The sequence below is a fragment of the Elephas maximus genome, chromosome 7 (genome assembly GCF_024166365.1).
Source record: "Elephas maximus indicus isolate mEleMax1 chromosome 7, mEleMax1 primary haplotype, whole genome shotgun sequence".
Classification (NCBI taxonomy): Eukaryota; Metazoa; Chordata; class Mammalia; order Proboscidea; family Elephantidae; genus Elephas; species Elephas maximus.
The window spans coordinates 103860228-103880764 of NC_064825.1; the positions used below are offsets into that span (position 1 = coordinate 103860228).

Sequence of the window (20537 nt, forward strand, 5' to 3'; positions counted from 1 at the left end):
AAGGGGGCTGGGACGTTGGACTCCTGGGTCTGGGGAGGAGGGGGTTAAACAACCTTGGATTCCTGAGTGAGTTTGGGGATTAGGGAGCTGCTTGCCTAGTGCCTCTGCTGAGTTCCAGGTGCTCACAATGGTCCTCACTCTTCTTGAGCACTTTGGCGCCTGGTGTGTCCTATTTTCCTATGGTGGGATGAGCAAAATCACCTGAGTTAGTGGCCACCCCCCGCCCCTTTACAGTAATCACGCTGAGTGTTCCTCGAGAACTTCTCAGGCAGTAGGTGCTGAGTTGAGCTCTTTCTAGGTACCGCGTTTTTTCATCCCTTCCATGACGTTATTGGCTGTAGCTGCAGTGAGTAAAAGGAGGCTCAGACAGGTGCAGTAACCAACCCAAGGTCACCCAGCTGGAGGGGGGCTGAACAGGGTCTGCATGGCTCCAGAGCTCTTGGGGATTGCAGCATTGCCCCTCCCTGACCCCTGCCCTGTCCCGTACCCACCTGACTCTCCTGATGTCCCCGTGTGGTGGGTGAGGAGCAGCTGGCTCCCCTGACCTCAGGCTTTGGAGGCTGACCTGGTGAGCCAGGGTCAGTGACAACCTCTCTGTCTGTCCGTTTTCTCCTTTGAAAATGGAATCAGAAGCCACCATCAAAGCACTAAAGCACTGGTGATAAAGTGCCCAGTGTGGTGGTGCAGTGGATAAGTGCTTGGCTGCTAACTGAAAAGTCATTGGTTTGAACCCACCAGCTACTCTGAGGTAGAAAGATGTGGCAGCCTGCTTCCATAACGATGTACAGCCTAGGAAACCCTATGGGGCAGTTGTCTGTCCTGTAGGGTCACTAAGAGTCAGAATCAACTTGATGGCAGTGAATTTGGTTTGGTTTGACCTTAGTTGTTCATGTTAAGTTTGGCCACCGAGGAGCTCTGGGTTTCAAGGTTGCTGCCTTGTTCTAGGAAGGTGCGAGCCCAGAAGTTTCTTGCCTGACCCATGGAGAGAGAGACGTGGTTTTCTCAGTCCCACCTCCAGGCTCTTGTCAGGAATGCCCTGCCTCTCCCATCTTCCTGCTCAAATCCTCCAGTGTCCTCCTAGAAGCCTTCCCTGGTCCTCTCCTCCCACCCCTGGCAGGCCAGGACTTAGGACTTTCCCAGATCCCAGCCCTTCAGACCTGCCTTCATGTGTGGCCCTCCAGACTTTGGATCTTGTGTTTCCTAATTTGATTCGGCTGGAGGGACAAGATCCCTTGTCTCCCCCATGAAGAAATCAAGTATCAAGTTAATTCTCATCCAGCAAACAATCATTGTGCGTCTCTGTCCCAGCCTGAGATGTGGCAGTGAACAAAAGATAAAAGCCTTGTCCTCAGGGAACTCACACTGTGGGAGAAACAGAAAATAAGCAAGTGAATATAAGTCAGGTCATGATGCGTGCTGAGGAGCCCTGGTGGCGCAACGGTTAAGCATTCAGCTACTAACGGAAAGGTTGGCAGTTCAAATCGACCTAGTGGCTCCTCAGGAGAAAGATCTGGCTATCTGCTTCCTAGATAACCCTATGGGGCAGTTCTGCTCTGTCATATAGGGTAGCTATGAGTTGGAATTGACAGCACTCAACAACAGTGACAAGTGCTACAAATAAAAATAAAGCAGGGTAAGAGGATAGAGACAGGAAGAGCTGGTTTCCACTGGGGGTCAGGGAAGGGCCTCTTTGAGATGGTGGCATTGGAGTAGAGACCGGAATAATTCCAAGGAGCAAATCATGAAACTTTCTTGTTAGTTGCTGACTCCATCTCACGGTGATCTTATGTGTAACAACATAAAATGTTTCCCGGTCTGGCAGCATCTTCCTGATCGCTGGTATGTTTGGGTCCGTTCTTGTGGCTGTTGTGTCACGCCATCTCATGGAAGGTTCCCCCGTTTTCTCTAACCCTCTGCTTTATCAAGCAGAATGTCTTTTTCTAGCGATTGGGAAGCTGTCTTTGGGAAGCACTTTCCAGGCAGAGGGAACTGCCATTGCGAAAACCCTGAGGTGGAAATAAGCTTGGCCAGCACAGAGAGCAGCAAGAAAGGAGATGAGACTGCAGCCAGGGGCAGTTATGCAGGGGCTAGAAGAGGTGGGAAGGACTTGGGTTTTATTCTAAGAATGGTGGTAAATCACTGGAAAGGCTTGGGCCAGGTTCTGATTGCCAGCTATAGGGTTACTATGAGTTGGAATTAGCTTGACAGCAAGGGCTTGGTTTTTTGGGGGACTGTGAGAGGGCAAAAGATGATCATGGTCAATCTCTGGGATGCTTCTTCTATGCTCCAGGCACTGTGCTGAGTAGTCTTCCCGCATTAACACATGGATATATGGTTGTCGGCTAAGCACTGGCTGCTAAGCGAAGGGTCGGTGGTTCAAACCCACCAGCCACTCTGAGGGAGAAAGATGTGGCAGTCTGCTTCTGTAAAGATTAAAAACCCGAAAACCAAACCTGTTGCTGTCAAGTCGATTCTGACTCCTACTGACCCCGTAGGACAAACTGGAACTGCCCTATAGGGTTTCTAAAGAGCACCTGGTGGATTTGAACTGCTGACCTTTTGGTTAGCAGCCATAGCTCTTAACCACTAGTTCTACTCCATCCTATAAGTCAGTGGGTTCGGTTTTTTGATGTTTTGGGGGGCCACCAAGTCAATTCTAGGTAGGTTGAAACCGGCAACCTTTCAGTTAGCAGCCGAGTGCTTAGCTGTTGCACCACCAAGGCTTCTTTCATGGATGTGAAGGATGGATTTTTATCTTCAGTTTTACAAAGGATAAACTTGTGACCCAGGGAGGTGAAGTGACTTGCCCAAGGTCATACAGCAGCAACTCAGTGAAAGGTCAGCAGTTCAAACCCACCTGCTGCTCCACAGAAGAAAAGACCTAGCAGTCTACTCCCCTAAAGAGTAAAGCCTAGGAAACCCTATGGGGGCAGTTCTACTGTCATATGTATAGGCTCGCTGTGAGTCAGAATCAATTGGAGGGCACGAAACCTTAGCCTGAACCTTCTGCTGTCCTGATGGTGAGTTGTTGTTGTTCTTGTTAGGTGCCGTCGAGTCAGTTCTGACTCGTAGCGATCCTGTGTACAACAGAACGAAACACTGCCCAGTCCTGTGCAATCCCCACAATCGTTGTTATGCTTAAGCCCATTTATCATAGATTGAATTGTGTCCCTCCAAAATGTGTGTCAATCTGGGAGAACTAGATGGTGCCCAGCTACCACCGATCACTGCCCTGACAGGGAACACAACAGAGAATCCCTGATGGAGCAGGACAACAGTGGGATGCCGATCTCAAGTTCTCCTAAAAAGACCAGACTTAATGGTCTGACTGAGACTAGAGGGACCTTGGAGGTCATGGTCCCTGAATCCTTTGTTAGCCCAAAACTGTAACCATTCCCGAAGCTAACTCTTCAGACAGGGATTAGACTGGACTATAAGATAGATAATGATGCTGGTGAGGAGTGAGCTTCTTGGCTCAAGTAGACACATGAGACTATGTGGGCAGCTCCTGTCTGGAGGGGAGATGAGAAGGCAGAGGGGGACAGAAGCTTGAATGGACACGGGGATTACAGGGTGAGAGAGGGAGTGTGCTGTCTTATTAGGGGGAGAGCAGCTAGGAGTACATAGCAAGGTGTGTATAACTTTTTCTATGAAGACTGACTTGCTTTGTAAACTTTCACTTAAAGCACAATAAATTGAAAAAAAATGTGTCAACTTAGGCCATGATTTCCAGTATTGTATGATTATCTACCATTTTGTCATCTGATATGATTTTCCTATGTGTTGTAAATCCTTCTTCTGTGATGTTAATGAGGTAGGATTAGCATCAGTTATACTGATGTAGGACTCAATCTATAAGATTAGATTTTGTTTAAAGCCAATCTCTTTTTTTATAATTTTTATTGTGCTTTAAGTGAAAGTTTACAATTCAAGTCAGTCTCTCACACAAAAACCCATACACACCTTGCTACACACTCCCAATTACTCTCCCCCTAATGAGACAGCCCGCTCTCTCCCTCCACTGTCTCTTTTTGTGTCTATTTCGCCAGCTTCTAACCCCCTCCACCCTCTCATCTCCCCTCCAGGCAGGAGATGCCAACATAGTCTCAAGTGACAACCTGATCCAAGAAGCTCACTCGGCACCAGCATCCCTCTCCAACCCATTGTCCAGTCCAATCCATGTCTGAAGAGTTGGCTTTGGGAATGGTTCCTGTCCTGGCCCAACAGAAGGTCTGGGGGCCATGACCACCAGGGTCCTTCTAGTCTTAGACCATTAAGTCTGGTCTTATGAGAATTTGGGGTAAAGCCAATCTCTTTTGAGATATGAAAGAAAGGAGTGGAGAAACATGGGGATCTCATACCACCAAGAAAGAAGAGCCAGGAGAATAGCGCATCTTTTGGACCTGGCTGTACTTCTTCCAAGACAGATTTGTTCATTCTTTTGGCGTCCATGCTATATTTAATATTCTTCGCCAACACCATAATCCAAAGGCGTCAATTCTTCTTCAGCCTTCCTTATTTATTGTCCAGCTTTCACATACATATGAGGCGATTGAAAATACCGTGGCTTGTGTCAGGCCCACCTTAGTCTTCAAGGTGACATCTTTGCTTTTTAACACTTTAAAGAGGTCTTTTGCAACAGATTTACCCAATGCAATACATTATTTGATTTCTTGACTGCTACTTCCATGGGCGTTGATTATGATCCAAGTAAAATGAAATCCTTAACAACGTCAATCTTTTCTGTTTATCATGGTGTTGCTTATTGGTCCAGTTGTGACGATTTTGTTTTCTTTATACTGAAGGCTGTAGTCTTTGGTCTTCATCAGTAAGTGCTTCAAGTCCTCCTCTCAGCAAGCAAGGTTGTGTCATCTGCATATTGCAGGTTGTTAATGAGTCTTCCTTCATATAGTCCAGCTTCTCAGATTATTTGCTCAGCATACAAATTGAATAAGTATGGTGACACACACTTTTCTTGACTTTAAACCACACAGTGTCCCCTTGTTCTGTTCTGTTCGAATTACTGCCTCTTGGTCTCCATACAGATTCCTCATGAGCACAACTAAGTGTTCTGAAATTCCCAATCTTTGCCATGTTGTTATGATCCACAGAGTTGAATGCCTTTGCATAGTCAATAAAACACAGATAAGCATCTTTCTGGTATTTTCTGCTTTCAGCCGTGCTCCATCTGACATCAGCAATGATATCCCTTGTTCCACATGCCCTTCTGAGTAGGGCTTGAGTTTCTGGCAGTTCCCTGTTGATATACTGCTACAATTGCTTTTTGAATGCTCTTCAGCAAAATTTTACCTGTGTAAATTTTACCTGGGTACAAATATGGATTTCTTCCAGTCTGTTGGCCAGGTAGCTGTCTTCCAAACTTCTTGGCATAGACGAGTGAGCGCTTCCAGCGCTGCGCCAGTTTGTTGAAACATCTCCATTGCAGTTTCGTCAATTCCTGGAGTAATGGTGAGAGGGAACTCTGAGTAGCTGGGGAAGGTGGTGTTCCTGGTCCTGGCCACAAGGGGTCGCTGTGACCACACCTGTGAATCTAATGGCCTCGCTATGATTAATGTTCTCAATCAGTTGATTCTAAGTAAAATGATTACCTCCAATCAGCTGAAGACATTAAGAGCAAAAACTGAAGTTTCTGGAAAAGAGAAAGATTCTGCCTCAAGATTATGACATAGATACTCTCCCGAAGTTTTCAGCCTGCCAGGCCTACAGATTTCAAACACAAGACTGCTGGAGTTTACAGGCTGCCACCTGGCCTACAGACGCTGGACCTGCCAGTACCCACAACCATATAAGTCAGTTTCTTAAAATAAATTTATCTCTTTCCATACGTGTGCGTATGTGTGTGTTGTTGTTATTAGGTGTCATGAAGTCAGTTCTGACTCATGACGACCCCATGTGTTGCAGAATAGAACTGCCCCCCATAGGGTTTTCTTGGGCATAATCTCCACAGAAGCAGATTGCCAGGCCTTTCTCCCGTGGAGCCACTGAGTGAGTTTGAATCACCAACCTTGAGGTTAGCAACTGACAACTTGTGTATATTTATATGAATATAAAAAAAACCCATTGCCGTCAAGTCGATTCCAACTCATAGAGACCCTATAGGGCAGAGCAGAAGTGCCCTATAGGGTTTCCAAGGAGCAGTTGGTGGATTCGAACTGCCGATCTTTTGGTTAGCAGCTGTAGCTCCTAACCAGTGCTAAAAGGAGCCCTGGTAGCACAGTGGTTAAGCACTCAGCTGCAAACCTAAACGTCGGTGGTTTGAACTCATCAGCGGCTCTGCAGGAGAAAGATGTGGCAATCCGCTTCCATAAAGATTACAGCTTAGGAAACCCTATGGGGCAGTTCTGCTCTGTCCTGTAGGGTCATTATGCGTCTGAATCAACTCGACAGCAACGGTTTTATGGGTATATTTGTATATCCATCCTGTTGCTTCTGGTTCTCTGGAGGTCCCTGAGTAATACAGACAAGGTAGTTCAGGAAAGCCTCAAGAAGGATGGCGTTTGAACCAAGACCGAGATAAGCGGGGAAGTAAGCTCTGCAGATTACAGGAAATGTTCCAGGCAGAGGGAACAGCAAGCGCAAATTCTGAGACAGGACCATGCCTGGCACATTGAAGGAAAAGATGGAGTGGAGGGAGAGTGGAGGAAGGGGATAAAAAGGGCCACATTACATAGGCTCCGACTTGGATTTTGAGTGAGACAGAAGTCATGGAGGTTTCTGAGCAGAGGAGTGATAGGATCCTCCCTTTATTCATTCAACAAACATTTCCTGACGCCTCCCAGGGCCAGGCCCTGCATGAGCATTGGGGAAACAGGGCTGAGTCAGCCCCAGTCGCTGCCCTCATTGGGCTCCCCATTGTGGGGAGGCAGGCAGGGACACAGGCAGGTCTAAGCCCAGTATGGAATGTACTACAGTGTGGGTTAGTCAGGGCACAGGGGAGCCCCAAGGTGGGGTGCCCAACTCAGTGTTGGGCTTCGTGAGATTCTTCTTGAAGGATGTGGTGTTTAAACCAAGACCCAGGAGATGTGTAAGAGCTTGCCCCACACAGGGCTGGGAGACGGATGCATGCACCAGGCGCAGGGAACAGCAGGTGCAAAGACCTGCAGTCATGGGGCTCAGTATAACTTTGAGAATGGCACAGACAGTTAAGTGCTGGACTACTAACTGAAAGGTTGGTGGTTTGTATCCTCCCAGAGGCAACTTGGAAGAAAGACCTGGCAATCTGCTTCTGAAAGATCACAGCCTTGAAAACCTTATGGAGCACAGCAGCACACCTGGGGTCACCATGAGTCAGAATTGACTAGGTGCCAACTAACAACAACAGTGCCACATGGACAGAGAAGAGCAGAAGAGGGTGGTCAGGTTTCCATGAAGGGTCAGAATCCTGCGCTAAGGGGCAGGGACTTTCTGCGGGACGTGCTGGGGACCTGGGAAGGGCCTAGAGCAGACAGAGCTAGCTCTGGGTGTCAGAAGGTCCCTTTATAGATCAGGAGAAGGTGGGGGCAATGGTCCATGAAAAAGACGCAGTAGTGAAAACCAAGGCAGTGACAATGAGGTTGGAATGGTGGCAACAGGTATGAGGGATAATTAAGAAGTACTCACCTGGAGTTGGAAATCCTACTCAACACTACGGTGTTTTGTTAGTATAGGACCTCCTACATAAACTCAAAGGCTGTGGAAATACTAGAAAAGTCTGTCCTAAGAGACTTGACAAATATAAAGATGTCTGCCATTTAGGCAGAAGGCCATGGTAAACTTAGGGAGATTCTTTTGCTGAGGGAGAAAGCCATAGTAAATGTAGAGCAGGCGTTGCTGAGACAGGAAGCCCTAGTTAACAATCCTCTACATAAACACAAACCAGTTGCCGTGCAGTCAATTCCGACTCATGGAGACCCCATGTGTGTCAGAATAGAACTGCGCTCCATAGGGTTTTCAATGGCTATGATCTTTTGGAAGCTGACTGCTAGGTCTTTCTTCCAAGGTACCTCTGGGTGGACTTGAACCTCCAACCTTTCAGTTAGCAGCCAAGTGTGTTAACCATTTGCACCACCAAGGGACTCCACATAAACACACACACACGCATGCAAAAACCCAAACCAGTTACCATCAAGTCAGCTCCAACTCATGACAACTCTATGTGTGTCAGAGTAGAACTGCACTCCATTTTCACGGCTGTGATCCTTCGGAAGCAGATCACCAGGCCTATCTTCCAAGGCACCTTTGGTTGTGTTCGAACCACCAAACTTTTGGTTAGTAGCCCAGGACTTAACAATTTACACCACCCAGAGACTCCTCCACCTAAACACAAGGGACCTTCTCTTCTTATTAAATGTGGCAGTGGGTCTCTGAAGGGACCAGGGCTGATGAGGTTGAAGCTCCTGCAGCCCATGCCCTGGGATCAGAAGCATTCTCCCCTGGAGGGGTTGGGAGCCCAGTCTCAGAAAGATGGACTTCCCTGTCCGTATTCAAAGCTCGTTTCACCTGTATTTATCTCTTCCAGGACTGGGAAATTGAAAAGCATATTGAATTTGAAGAAACAGAGGCATTGGTGCAGAAATTTGGGAGAAAATCGGGCTCTGAGATAAACTTACTCATTCAACCAGTTTCCACAGAGCCCCTGCCACGTACCAGGCACTGGTCTGGGTACTGGGGACTCAACAGTGAACAGGATAGACAAGGTCCCTGCCTCCGTGAAGTCCAGATTCTAGTGAGGGAGACATTTCTTCATTCCGTGAACATTTATTGAAAGCACTTGCTGTGTGCCCCACACTGTTCTGGGAACTAGAGAACACAGAAATGGACAAAAATCCCTGCCTTCTTGGAGCTGACACTCAGATTGGGAAGATGGGGTGGGGAGTGTGTCATGTATTTGATAGTATGATGGTTACATATAAAAGTCAGAAAGTGGCTATCAGTGCCATAGAGAAAAAAAAAAAAATAACGATGAAGGAAGAAAACACATAAAATAGTTGCAGATTTTTAAAAGGCATAGAAAGCAAAGCAAGAAGAGACTGGGGTAGAAACTAAAAGGGAATGTCCACTCTAGAGAGGTGATTAGGGGTAGTTAGGTTGTTAGGAGGTCCCTGAGTAGTACAAATGGCTTATGCTCAACCACTGTAAAGGTTGGCAGTTCAAACCCACCCAGTGGCTCTGATGAAGAAAGGCCTGGTGATCTGCTTCCGTAAAGATTACAGCCAAGAAAACCCTGTGGAGCTCAGTTCTACTCTGTAATACATGGGGTCGCCATGAGTCAGAAGCGACTCAACAGCAACAGGTTTTGTTTTTAGGTAGTTAGGAGGGAGGAAGGTAATCCACGTAAATAATGTAGCACGGTGCCTGGCTGGGCTAATCCCACAAAGAATGTGACACTTAAGCTGAAGGGTGAGAAGGAGCCAGCCACAGGCAGAGTGTCAGGAAGCGAGTCCCTGGCAGAGGGAATAGCAAGGGCAAAGGCCCTGAGGTAGGAAAGTGCCCACCATGTTGAGGACACCAAAGAAGTCCAGCAAGACTGAGGCAGAGTGCATGACGGGGTGATGAGGTTGGAGAGATGGACATAAGCCAGGCATTAAGTTCCTTGGAGGTGTTTAGATTTTATTAGAATTGCAGCAGGGAGTCACACGTTGGATTTATGCAGGGTTTAGCCCGATAGTGTTTATGTTTTAAGAACACGTTGGTGGCTGAGTGAAAGAAGGACTTGGCGGGGTGGGGAGAAAGGTTTGAGTGGGGAAGCAGAGAGACCAGTTTGGATATTATCGCAGCTGTCCAGGTGAGAGATAAGGGTGGCTTGGACGAGGGTGGGTGAGATGAAGATAAGTGGGTGGATTTGCTGTCTATTTTGGAGCTAAGGTGACAAGAACTGCCAAAATAGGAGGTGAGAGCAAGGGAAGAATCAAGGACCACTCCCAGCTTTTTGATCCAAGGAACTGGGTGGAAGATGGCGGCATTTACTAAGATGGTGGCGGTGGTGGCGGCGGGGATGGGGGGGAGGCAATGGGAGTAGGCTATGGAGCTTAAAAAGGAATAAAGGGGAGATAGCATAGATGAATAGAGGTGGAACAGAGCCATTGAGATGTTCGCTCAACATCGGGGGTGCCCGGGTGTGCGCACAGAGGCTATGTGGCACGTAGGTGATGAACAGCACCTAATGTGCAAGCAGAGACAGGTGTTGAGTTAGAGGTATCTGAGAGGTGGTCCAGGGAGAGTTTGGGTAATCAAAGAGACACACAAGGTCAGCCGCACAAGGATATTGAGTCGGGCAAGCTGGGGTTCGAATCCCGGCTTTGCTACTTGCTCATCCTGCAACATTGGGCAACTGACCTCATTTCTCTCTGTTTCCTCATTTGTAAAATGGGGGTGATCGTGTGTACATCTCAGGGCTGATGGGAGAACTAAATGAGATGTGGCACATGGTATGCATTGGAGCCTGGGTGGTACAAGCGGTTTGCTATCAGCTGCTAATCTGAAGGTTGGCGGTTCCAACCCGTTAGTGGTGCCGTGGAAGTAAAAAAAACTAGTTTTTTTTGTAAACTGCTTCTGTAAAGATCACTGTTGTTGTGCCGTCAAGTCCAACTCATAGTGACCCCATAGGGCAGAGTAGGACTGCTTCATAGGGTTTCCTAGGCTGTAATCTTTATGAGAGCAGATTGCCAGGTCTTTTCTCCCTCGGAGTTGCTAACTGACCTTTCGGTTCGCAGCTGAAAGCTTAACTGTTGTGCCACCAGGACTCCTCTGTAAAGATCACAGCCATTGAAAACTCTGTGGAGAAATTCTGCCCTGTCACATACGGGGTCACTATAAGTCAGGGGCTGAGTTGACTCCATGGCAGCTAACAAAAACACTAAACCCATTGCCATCGAGTCAATTCTGACTCATGGTGACCCTACAGGACAGAGCAGAACTGTCCCATAGGGTTTCCAAGGCTGTAGTCTTTATGGGAGCAGACTGCCACATTTTTCTCTTCTGCAGTGGCTGGCAGCTTCAAACTGCCGACCTTTTAGTTAGCAGCCGAGCACTTTACCACTGCCACTCCAGGGCCCAAAAAAGACAGGTGAGGGGGTCCTTGTGGAATTTGCTCATTGCACAATCTTCATCGTCTACACCCTCCTGCCAGACTGTTCTAGGGGATGGTGACCCAGCAGGGAACTCCCTGCCCAGACACGGAAACAGATCTGGAGGCAGAGTGGCATGGTGTTTAAGAGCCCGATGACGTGGATTCAAGTCCCAACTCTGCCGCTTATGCAAGTTACTTCTGTCTAAGCCCTGGTTTCCTCACCTGTGATGTGGTGCTAATGAGAATCCCTAACCTTATAAAGCTGTTGTGAGGATCAACTGTGATAATGCATGTAAAGCCCTTGGCAACCTGCCTGGCACTGTGCAGATCAGGTCTGGCTTTTATTATAAATGGAGACAGAGAGTGGCACTTATCACAACGAGTCAGGAGGCCTAGGAAGAAAGGACACCCTTCTCCCACGTTCCCGTCTCAAAGGCCCGCAATTTCCGCAGTCAGAGACCACCTTCCCACCACCTGTTCCCACGGTCACACCCTGGCCCCTATCTCCATCCAGAAGGGTTTCACCTCTGAAACCACAAAATCCCACATCCCACTCCCTGACCACAGCCTCCCATGCTTCCAGCACTGTGGGTGGCTCTGCCATACCTGTTCTTCCACCTCAAAGACATCTTGACCCTCCTCAGGAAGCCTCTCCACCATATCCCTTCTGTCTTCACATCTGTCACCTTTATACAGTCCACTCCTTTATCCTGGTGGCAGTGGTTGTCGACGAGTCAATCCCAACTCATGGTGACCCCATATGTGCACAGTAGAAACGTACATGGGATTTCCAAGGCTCTGGCCATTTGGAAGCAGATTACCAGGCCTGTCTTCCAAGTGTCTCTGGGCAGGTTCAAACCACCAATCTTTTGGCTAGCAGCCGAGCGCTTAACCATATGCACCACTCAGCTGCCTTTATATAAGCTGTCTTCGACTCCCCTGTTTCAGCGTCCTTCCTACAATCATCAAGTCCCATGTGTGCCTTCTCTTTGCCTACAGCCAGGCTGCTGGAGGATAAAATACGTGTAGTATTCAACTGCAGAGATGGTGCCTCTTTAAATCCATGGTCATCGACTTCACCTGGGTACCTTCTTGTCCATCCTCGGCCTTCCAACCCCACCCTTCCAGATGACCCGTGAGATGAGCTGGCTCCCACCTCCGCTGAGGAAACAGAAGCCATCTGACAGGCCCTCCCTCAACTTTCTGCCTCTGGATCCATACCCCACCTGCAGCCTGACCTGCTCTTTCCTTCTTCCTTCCTGGGACAATGGAGGAGGCGTCTTCCCTCCTGTCTGGGGCTAATTCCACCACTCTGACAGTTGCACCATCCATTGCTTTGTTCGCCGGCATTTCCGTCTTTGTGGTTGCTACGAGCTCGCTGCCTGGATTCAAATCATGGTGCCACCACTGAGCATTGTGTAACCTTGGAGAAGTGACTTCTCTGTCCTGGCTTCCTCATCTGTAAAATGGGGATTATAAGAGTGCCCTTCTCATGGGACTATTGGAAGGATGCAGTGAATTCGTTCACGTGAAAGGCTTTAAAATTGTGTTAGATGCACAGGTCAGTGCTCAAATAAAAATGGCAGCTGTCTTGGGACACAACAGAGAGAAGACTTAAGAGCATGGATGGTAGATTCAGACTGTCCTAGAGTTTGTATCCTGCCTCCTGTACTTACTAGCTGTGTGACTTTAAGCAGGTCATCTCCCCTCTCTTAGCCTCAGTTGTCCTAGTCTATAAAATGGGGACAAGATAGTGTCTTGGAGTCTGGTCTTTCCATGATCTCCCTGCCCCATCACTTTCTACTCTCCCCCTCACTGTGTTTCAACCACCCTGACCTCCTCAGGGCCTTTGCACTTACTGCTCTGTCTTTCTGGAATAGTCTTTCTCTAGATATCGCCATGGCTCACTCCCTGAATTCCTTTAGGTCTTTGCTCAAAGGTCACCTTGATCATGCCTTCCCTGACCCTACCCCCTCCCTGCTTTATTTTCTTTCGTAGTATTCATAACTATTATATATTGCGTTCATTTGCTTTATTTCTTGATTGCTTCCCATTCTGGAATGTAAATATCAGTAAGAAAGGTTTTTTTTTGTCTATTGTATTCATTATTTTTTTATTCATTGTTGTATTGCCAGTGCTTAGAGCTGTGCCTGATCCATGGTAGGTGCCCAATAAATATTTAAGTAGAAAGGGGGGGATTAGGGAGAGAGGAAGGAAGGAAGCCAGCAAATAAGGAAAAAAGGAAGGAACGAAGGAAGGGGGGGGAAGGAAGGAAAAAGAAAAGAAAGAGGGAAGGAAGGGAAAGAGGGAGGGAGGGAAGAAAAGAAGGAAGGAGAGAGAAGAAGAAGAAAAAGGAAGGAGAGTGAAGGAATAAAGGAAAGAGAGAGGGAGGGAGGAAGCTGATCCACATAAAGAATTTAACACAGAGCCTGGCTGGGCTAAGCCCCCAGTAAATGTGAGCTACTCATTTTGTTCTAATTACTACCCAGTTTTATTTTTCTCATAAGCAGCCTTCATTGGTCAAACACCCACTCTTATCCCCCTTGCATATAAGACTTGTCTTCACCCCTCCACTCACTGCCCAGGCTTCCATCCTGTCTCCCTCCCCGCTGCCCCCCCCACACAAGGATTTTCTCCAAGGCCACTGGTCACTGCTCTGCCCTTGCTCCAGTGGATTCGAGAGTCTCCTAGTGACGTATGACCCTGATGCCATAACCTGTTGCCATCGAATCGATTCCAACACATAGCAACCCTATTAGGACAGGATAGAATTGCCCCATAGCTTTAATTTTTATGGAAACAGATTGCCACTTTCTCCTGTGGAGTAGCAGGGGGTTCATTTAACAACCTAGCGCTTAACAACTGCACCACCAGGGCTCCTTACCCGGATGCCAATCCCTCATTAAAATATGCTTTTGGCTTCCCCAACTCCACAGTCTCCTATCTCTTCAGTCTTTCTCTCTCAGTAGCTTCTTCCCGTCCTCTAAACTACGGGCCTTCACTGGGGTCCTGGGCAGACATCTCTTGTCTTCTGACTCCATACATTCTCTCCTTGGGTGAACTCAACATGCCCTGGTTTCTGGTAGCATTTCCACTGGTGCTGCCTAATCCCTGTCTCTAACAAGATGGCTAAGATGTTGCTGTTAGCTGCTATTGAGTTGACTCTCGACTCACGGTGACTCTGCACAACAGGATTCAACTAGCGTGATCTGTAGGGTTTTTGCTGGCTATTTTTTTTTAATTATTAAGAAGTAGATTGCCAGACCTTTCTTCCTGGCCTGTCTTATTCTGCAAGCACTGCTGAAACCTGTTCAGCATCATAGCAACATTCAAGCCTCTACTGACAGGTGGGTGGTGGCTACACGTGAGGTGCGTTGGCCAGGAATCAAACCTGGGTCTTTCACAAGGAAGGTGGGAATGCGGAAGACAGGCCTCCTGAGTCACCGCGTGGTCTAGGGATGGGGCTGCCAAGACCCAGAGACAAATGACAGTCTTTAGGGAATTTAGGGACTGAGAATGGCAGGCCCTCCCCTCAAGTTAAGATGGGACCTCTAGCCGCAGGGCCCCCTCTCCAGCTACCTGGCATCGTTCCCCATTTCATCTACTCTATCTCTCCTGTTCCATCTCAGTCTCTGTCCTCCTCTTTCTGGGTCTCTGCTCCCTCTCTGAGTCTCTGTCTTGCCCTCTTTCTGGGTCTCTGTCCCCCTTCCTGGGCATCTATCCCTCTCTGTCTCTCAGCCTGATTCTCTTGCAACCTCTTCCTCTATTACTTTCTCTCTGCATTTTCCAGGACCTGCCCCTCACCCCCCTAGAATGTTCTTCCTGCTAAGAGCACTTCAAATCTTGGCTATAGGTAAGAGAGCAATGGGCAGGGGGTGGAGTTGGTGGGGGGTCCCTGGGGAACCAGGATGTTCATAAGTAGGCTGGTGAGAACAAGTAGGGAGTAGCTTGGGGATCATGGCTGAGGGGGGTGGTGGGGAAAAAGTTCTGAGTTGTAAGGATACCAGCATTGGGGGGTCCATAGGAGACAACTGGCAAGGAGAAATAAATGAGGAATTGTGGAGAACTTTGTTGTCCTGAGCAGCACAGGGCACTTCTTGACTCTGCTACAGAAGAACTAATATGGAAAAAGATGGAATGTTGTCATAAGTGATGGTGGAGGGGGGGTCATGGAAGAAGATGTGATATGATGGATTGAACGGGTGAGTGGTGAGATAATAGATTTGGGGGGTTTACATTGATTGAGAAGGTTATGGAAGGGACAAAGAACTCCTTGGGTATATTGGGGAAGGACTAAAGGAGGAAAACATGACATATTGATAAAAGTGGTGATAGTAAATATGGGAGAGTGGAGTCAAGGGTAGTAGTTGTAGCAAGGACCTGGATGAGGGGACTGTGGGACAAAATAACAGATGCTATGGTGGTGATTGGAAACCCTGGTGGCATAGTGGTGAAGTGGTATGGCTGCTAACCAAAAGGTCAGCAGTTCAAAACCACTGGGCGCTCCTTGGAAACTCTATAGGGGCAGTTCTGCTCTGTCCTATAGGGTTGCTATGTGTCAGAATTGACTCGATGGCAGCGGATTTGGTTTTTGGTGGTATGGTGGTGATTATGGTGGTGGTGGTAAGGGAGGTCAGCAGATTCCTTGATTGTATAGCGCAATAATGGGGTAATGTTGGGCATATCTCCCATTGGGTGGGACAGATAAAAGAGGATGGTTTGGGGGGCTGAGTCGAAATGAAGGGGACTTACGAGCAATGAATTCCTAGAGGGTTGAGGAGTAGAGCATTTGTTTATGTGCTTTACCCACCCCACCCCGCTTCTGCATATTTCTAGCCATGGTACAGAGTGAAGAGGATGAGAACAAAATGCTTGGTGGCTATGCATGCATCCAGAACTCCCAGCAGTGGCAGGCGGCCCTACTGGCAGACCCCAGGCATCACTTCCTCTGTGGAGGAGTCCTGCTGTCAGACCAGTGGGCCATCACTGCCACTCACCGCGCCCGACTGTGAGCGACCCCTCCCCTCTGCTTGACCCAAGTACATTCCAGAGTCTGGAGCCCTAGAGCTCAGCTGAAAATCTGGAGCCCTGTTTAGAACCCAGTGTAGAATCTAGGTCATGGTTTGGGATCTAGATAAGAGTCTAGTACCAAGAACACAGCTCAGAACATGGAATCAGCCACAAAACTTGAACTCAGTTTAGATTCTGAAGGCAGATAGACAGCTTAGAACCCATAGGTCAGCCTGGAGTCTCTCACAGAACCTAGAACCTAACACATAACCTGGAGATCCATCCAGAGCCCAAGCACTACATAAAGACTAAGATTTGGGACCCATTACAGATTGGTAGTTGAATTCAGGGCACAGTCTACAATCAGAAACTTAGAACCCTTCTCAGAACACCACCTAGAACCCAGAGCCCATTTTAGAACCTGGGATCCAACCATAAATTCAGAACGGACAGGAAGCTCCTAGAATGTGTTGGGGGAATCCTGCTGGAACATACAACTCAGAACTTGGAATACAGAATAGAACTTTCAGCTCATTCCACAACCAAGATTTAATTCAGAGTCAAATCTACAGCCCTTCTTTGAACAATCTAGAACCCAGTTCTAAAATTCAGAATGCAGACCATAATCTGAAGCCGCATATAAAACCCACAGCCCACCCTGGATTCTATACCTAAACCTAGAACCGAGACCCCAGCCTAGAAGTCAAAGGCCAGACTAAAGCCCAGAACTCATCCAGTGATTATAAACCAGATCTAATGCCTTAACCTGAAGTTCAATCTAGAAGCCAGAGCCCAGGTTCCATCCCAGTGTCTTGAAAACAAAGCCCAGAGTACAAACCAGCATCTGGAACCTTGAATCCAAGCCATAACCTGGAGATCCTTCTAGAATCTAGAGCCCAACCTGAAGTGAAGAGCTCAGATCAAAGTCTAGAGCCAAGAGTTGAGACTAGAACCCGTAATTCAATCTGAAACAGAGCCCAGCTTAGAATCAAGAGCTCAGACCAATGTTTCAAGCCCTGAACCCAGCTGGAGCACAGAGCTCAAACCATTGACTAGAACCCAGGTCATAAACCAGAGCTTAATCTAGAACCCAGAGCTCAATCTAGAAACTGGAACTCATATCAGTGTCTATAATCTAGGGTCCAGGTCATAATAATCCATTGCTCAATATAGAATCCATGGCCTACCTTAAAACTTAAAGCTCAAACCAATATCTCAAACCCAGACTCAAGCCATAACACAGAGCTCAAAATAGAACCCTCATCCTACCCTAAAACTGAAAACTCACACCAGTATCTGGAATTTATGCCATAATTCAGACTCATGGTAGAACCCTGGTCCTAGCCTACAATCAAAAGCTCAAAATGTCTAGAACCTAGAGCCCAGGCCATAACAGAGACGATGTTGCCTTGGAGCCCACTCCAGAATATCAATTCTGATTAGAGTCTAGAGTCGTAGTCCAGAGTCTCACCTAGAAGTCAAAGCATATAATACTTATTTTATACCCAAGCCAGGAGCCAGAGCACAACTAAAGAGACGGAGGGAAGGAAGGTAGGGTTGAGCTAAGAGAGAATGTCCAGGCTATGGGAAAGGGCACAGGAGACCATGAAATCCTCAGCCTGCAGTCAAAGAGATGCTGTTTTTGTTGGGTGCCATCGAGCTGATTCCAACTCAGAGCAACCCCATGTGGGTCAGAGTAGAACTGCCCCATAAAGTTTTCTTGGCTGTAATCTTTATGGAAGGAGATCATTGGGCCTTTCTCTCGAGGAGCTGCTGAGCGGATTTGAACTGACAACCTTTCGGTTAGCAGCCAAGCACTTAAACGTTGCATCACCAGGGTTCCTTACAGTCAGAGGGAAGCACATTAGACTTGGAGGAAAACTCATCTGCAGGGATGAAGATGGTGCTAGAGGGTGGGGAGGGGTCTCCGGCTCAGACCATGAGCAGGACTACTCTTGGGGTCGTAGGCCAGGATCCTTTGGGTAGCCCTGGGGCAAGAACAGCCTGAACAGATGGGAAGCCACACAACCGGTGTTACACGTGGCTCACCAAGTGCCACACCCTCAATACAAATCCCGGCCCCACAACAACGACCTGATGATGCTACGGCTGGAGTGGCCTGTCCACCTAGGGAGGACAGTGGAGCCCATCACTGTGGCCCAGTCCTGTGCCAGCCCTGGAATCCCCTGGTGTGTTGGGCTGGGGCACCACATCCAGCCCCATTGGTGAGGACCCAGGTTCCTGCATCACGGAAAGAAGAGGGCTGAGGCATGGGCTTCTGGGTTTGGGGGGGCGGTGCTGGGGACCTGGACTCCTGAGCCTGGAGGAGGAAGGGCTGCGGGTCCGGACTCCTGGGCCTGAAAGAGGAGGCATTGGGAGCCTGGGCTTCTAGGACTGGAAGAGGGGGCACTGGGAGTCTGGGCTCCTGGCCCTGGAGGAGGAAGGGCTGGGGGTCTGGGCTCCTGGGTCTGAGGGAGGAGGAGACTAGGGGCCCAGACTTCTGGGTCCTATCAGAAGACAGACCTAGTGATAACCCCTCAGCGCCTCCCCTGCCAGATACCCTGACTCTCTGCAGTGCGTGAACATCAGTCTCTTCTCTGATCAGGCGTGCCGGCAAGCTTATTCCAGGGCAATCACTCCTGGCATGGCTTGTGCAGGGGTCCCCCAGGGCGGCAAGGACTCATGCCAGGTGAGGCTCAGGGTGGAAGCTGGAGAAGGGGATATTATTTGGGGGTGGAACATAGACACCAAAGGGTCTCAGAAACATGAAAGTCAGCAGAGGTCCAGAGAGGGAGAGAAACCCAGGGACTGAGAGCAATTGTGATAGCCAGTCTAAGCTGCTTCCTAGGTGTACAAGCTTGAGTAGTGGACCTAGTGCCTTTAGGTCTCAGTTTTCTCATCTGTCAAGAGGGAATAGCATCTCTTAGGGTAGCTGGTGGAATTAGATGAATTAATCCGCGGAAAGAGCATAAGGCAGAGCCTGCCCATAGCTCTAATGACTGCTATCATCGTTGTCATTATTGCATGTGGGTATATGGGAAACTACAAGGTACCCTGGTGGTACAATGGTTAAAGCTCTCAGCTGTTAACTTAAAGGTCAGCAGTTTGAATCCACCAGCCATTCTTGGGGAGAAAAATGTGGCAGTCTGCTTCCGTGAAGATTTACGGCCTTGGAAACCCTGCAGGACAGTTCTCCTCTATCCTAAAGGGTGGCTATGAGTCAGAATTGACCCAGTGGCAATGGGTAGGGGAGGTATGATTATGGCAAACTGGGCTCGGGTTCTCTAAAATCTTAATCCAGCCCTGAGAGAGGTAGAGGCAGGGAGATACAAAGACAGTTTCTTAGAGATAGAGCTAAGATGAAGAGAGGACCAGGGAGAACCAAAGACGGAGACAGGCACAGAGATGGAGAGATACAGAGAGGGAGCAGGAAACAGTGCAGAAGGACAGACTGACCCTCCCACACCCAGGCCGAGATTACTGAGCTGGGCAGGATGGCCTCCTGGAGGCCCTGCTCAGCACCTTAGCCCTCTCCCACATTTCTGCCTCCTATCATTGGCTTCTCACACCCATGGATCTGGCCATCTGTCAATGGTATCTTTATGTCTGTCTCTCCCTCTCAGGGTGACTCTGGGGGACCCCTGGTGTGCGGAGGACAGCACCAGGGCCTCATGTCCTGGGGGATGGAGTGCTGTGCCCTGCCTGGTTGCCCAGGGGTCTACACCAACCTGTGCCAATACCAAAACTGGATCCAGGAAATGATGCGGAGCTAGTGATCATTGGTGTGGCCCTGCCTGTGGCCACCAGCTGCCTCTAGTGTTTTCCCCAAGCCCTTACTCCCCCAGACCCAGGAGTCCAGGCCCCAGAACCCTTTCTCCCTCAAACCCAAGAGTCCAGGTGCCAGTCCCCTCCTCCTCCAGACCCAGGAGTCCAGATTCCCTCCTCCCTCAGACCCAAGAATCCAGGCCCCCAGCACCCTCTTCCCCCAGACCCAGGAGTCCTGGCCCCAGTACCCTCCTTTCTCAGACCCAGAAGTCCAGACTCTACCCTCCTGGTCCTTACCTCTGGGTCAGAACTCCCGTTTCTCAGAGCAGTTTCTTAAGGTTTTCTCTCCCCACCCATTCTCCCTAACCTCATGTGATGCCATTTTTCCAGACCCCTTAGGCACAGAGGGCAGGAATGTAAAGGCTCTTGAACTGGCATCGTATTCCAAAGCAGACACTTTTCAAAACTCTCAGTGCCTTTACAAAGCAGCTCATAATAATAATAAACTGAATAATCCCAAATTTCATTCCTTTATTCATTTCATTCTTTCAGTAAACAGCAAACACGCACAGCAGCCCCATCGTGCCCAGTCAGGAGCTACATATGTGCCATCAAGTGGCTGACTCTGTTTATCCTGTACTCTGGGGTTCTGCTTCCTCCACCATCATTGAATCTGGGGGCTTAGAAGGAAATG

The 20537-nt window shown here is 48.6% G+C and overlaps 1 pseudogene; it reads left to right on the plus strand.

Moving 5' to 3' along the window:
* Positions 1–14881: 14881 nt before the first annotated feature.
* On the plus strand, positions 14882–19851 carry LOC126080139 (kallikrein-14-like; annotated as a pseudogene).
* The last annotated feature ends 686 nt before the right edge of the window (positions 19852–20537 follow it).